The sequence below is a fragment of the Gavialis gangeticus genome, unplaced genomic scaffold (assembly GCF_001723915.1).
Source record: "Gavialis gangeticus isolate Ggan-Ray unplaced genomic scaffold, GavGan_comp1, whole genome shotgun sequence".
NCBI classification, from domain to species: Eukaryota; Metazoa; Chordata; order Crocodylia; family Gavialidae; genus Gavialis; species Gavialis gangeticus.
Window position 1 is genome coordinate 7,533,993 of NW_017729001.1, and position 3,284 is coordinate 7,537,276.

Genomic DNA, 3,284 nt, shown 5'->3' on the forward strand with positions numbered 1-3,284 from the left:
TGAATTGGACTAGCCTCCAGGGGATAAAAGCAGCAATTTATGCAACAATTCCTCACCGGCTTTGGCTGTATCCTCGATTCGTCACACCGGCTCCTGACTTCTGCTTCGAACACCATTTCGGCTCTTCATTGTCCTTACTGGACTGGCATCACATCGTTACAGTTCGTTGTGTGTTACCAATTTATGAGCTGTTGACCAGCCCTAGGACTATTCAACAGGCAGCCGCACCTACCTCGTCAGAGGTAGAAAGCAAGGGCTTGTTGGAGAACCCTGTGGGCCAACAGACCCCTTTGTTTGTTCACCTGCTTGTTACTGTAACTGAAGACATCGTTACCTATGCATCTAAGCGTAAGTTAAATAAATTCCATCTTGTTTAAGGAACCAATACGCTTCCTGTGCTGCTCAGACTCCATCGCCAAAACTCCCACCTGTCTGTATCCAATTTGCCACTGCCCGGCTGCACCACCGTGACCAACACCGTGAGCTTGGCTTGCCAGCTCCATGTTGCTTGACAGCACCAACCTCACTGGACCAGACATTGTGTGTGGATGCCTGACTCTCAACTCCTAAAACAAGTGGTTTACTCCCAGCTTAGTAATGACCTAAGATCTCATGGTGCCCAGAGGAAATGTGACACATTGAAGGCATACCTCAGCAAAACCAAGGCCAATGTCAAGACTTGGGAGGATCTGGCTGCTGATCAACTCCAATGGCCTTGCAACCTCAACCAAGTGGCTGTTCATGAAGAGTACTGTTGGCCCTGCTGGCTACAGCATCAGACTGATGGCTCATGTTCATACTGTGGTCAATTATTACCCCCAGGTCTGGGGTGGCAAGTGATGGGAGATCTTCAGTTCTGCTGCCTGATGAGAGGCAGCAGTTGCACAAGCACCCATGTCACGAGTTTTCCCTGTCAGCAGCTAGGGGTGCAGGGCTCCAGAATCCCCCTGCACTGATCTCCTTGACAGCTGGTGGGCTTTGTGGACACAGCAGGGCCTAGCAGCCAGGCCTGCAGTAGTTTCCACCCCCACCCGCACCCCCATGCCCCAAGACAGACACAGTTGCACAAGCACCCATGACATGAGTTTTGCCTATCAGCAGCCCTAGAATCCCTGTGCAGGGCCCCAGAACCCCTGCACTTATCTCCTTGAAAGCTGGCAGGATTCATGGCTGCAGCAGTGGCTATCATGTCTGCAGCTTTCATCCTGCTGCACCTTAACACGCACAGTGTCACCCATGTCACGCGTTTTGCTTGTCTGCAGCTTGAGGTACAGTTTTCCCCAAACCCCTGCACCTGTCTCCTTGAGACTTGGCAGGCTTTGTGGCCTCAGCAGGGGCTAGCAAGCCTGAAGTTTTGACCCCACTGTGACTTAACACATACACATGACATGAATTTTGCTTTCGAGGCTTTGGGGTGAAGTTTCCCCAAACCCCCATACCTCTATCTCCTGGAAACTTGGCAGACTTCATGCCCTCAGAAGGGGCTACCATTCCTGTAAGTTACATCCAAATCAGGCCAGAAATAACAAAGTTATAGGCTGTTTCACCCTTCCCCATTACAGCCTATGGGTGAAACATTGAAACAGTGTTGAAATGGCGAAATACTTCGACTTGGCTCATTTTGTTTTGAGGCTGTTTTGACTATATCTGTTTTGTTTTGATTTTGCTGTTTTGACCTTGAAATGAATCTAAGGGAAGTGGTGCTGGCTCCTACCCTGGGGGTCTTTAAAAAGAGGCTTGATGCCTACTTGGCTGGAGTCATTTGAGCCCAGTTTTTCTGCTCAGGCGGGGGGTCGGACTTGAAGATCTACAAGGTCCCTTCCGACCCTACTTCTATGATTCTATGAAACAAAACTGGTGGTGAAATTTCGCAAAGCCCTACTGTTCATTTTGAGGTCAGATGTCTTACCCTCAAAACAGAGAAGACAGAGGAGAAAAGAAAAGGAGAGAAATCATGGCCTACAATCTACCCTCCCCTGTGAAAATTCCTGCAACTTCTGAGGATGGGTCTGTGACTCAAGGTTTGGACTCTTAAGACACCTCAAGACCCATCAATGATCTGTGCTACAGATCATCCTTGAATCAAGAGATTACTGACAATGGCTGTGGGGAGCCTCAGAGATGAGTCCAGCTAGTTGGCCCTGTGTCAGGTGGCTCTGGCCACCCTGGCTGATCCTCTCCCAGCACCCCTGGACTGGGTACCATGCACCTAAACTTCTCCAGAGAGGGCTGTGTCTTTCCTCTTGAGTCAGACAAAAGCTGCAGGAAAGTTCAATTAATCACAGCTAATTTAATTTTTCCCATGCCACCTGGCCACATTTTCCTCAATCCCCACTGGGGGCTGTAGCTTCCCTCTACCACCATGTCATGTTTCTATCCTGGGATGGGGAAAAAAAAAGAAGACTGTGCTGCAGGGAGCCATAAACTAAACCTATCTGGATGGCCCCTTACCAGGCAGCTATTTTGACTCCTGCTGGCCTGATACCAGCCCTCTGTGCCAGGGAGCAGGCACACAGCCTTCCCTGGAGAGAGAAACCATGGTTACTCATGGAAAATTTAAATTTCTCCATGCCTCCTGGCTAGATTTCCCCTGACTCGGCCCCTATAGGGCACCAAGAGCCTGCCTGTGTGGCAGCTTTAAGGCAGACTGCTTTGCATTGAGGCTAAAAGGTGCAGTCCTCAGAGTCACATAAGCCCAACTCCAGGGCAGAGCAAGTCAGGAATTCTGTGGAGGACTGTGAGTTTAGTGACCAGGAGCCTGGAGTGAGCACCCAGAAAAGAGTCAAGTTGAGGTCATCTTTATCTCTTGTATCCTCTGGAAGAGGCGGCTGTGAGGTACTGGATGGCTAGAAGGGGCAATGGGAGATCACTGAAAGCACTTGGGGAAGAGTGCTGTCACTGAGTTGTTGTTCCCCTGAGGGCAAGACTCATTAAATTCAATGTCCTTATCCTTATTAGGAACCCTTGCTGGGGTTATTTTCCCCTCTTCTGTGAAGGAAGAGTGTTTACAGTCCTCAGCCTGCCTCACCCACCACAGCTTAGATGGAATTATCAATAGGCGGAAATAGCTAAAAACAGTTACTTTTCTCCTCTGAAGTATGATCAACAACTCTCCGGCTAGGGTTGATCAACATAGTTATACTAGTATGTAATATCCAGCCTTAGGGGCCATATTTGGGAGCTCCACTGCCCCTACACTCCTGCCTCATACCTCTGGATGTTTAAGAGTCTTAGCCACAGCTGCACCTCAGCATCATTGCTGTAGGTGCCACCCTTTACTCTGC

At 49.5% G+C, this 3,284-nt stretch overlaps 1 long non-coding RNA gene across 1 annotated transcript in view; it reads right to left on the minus strand.

Annotated features, from left to right (window-relative positions):
- Positions 1-155, minus strand: part of LOC109290648 — an 11,925-nt gene extending 11,770 nt beyond the window's left edge. The window contains exon 1 of the long non-coding RNA XR_002095641.1: positions 144-155. This is a non-coding gene — a long non-coding RNA (uncharacterized LOC109290648). The remainder of the gene's footprint in view (positions 1-143) is intronic.
- Between the last annotated feature and the right edge of the window lie 3,129 nt (positions 156-3,284).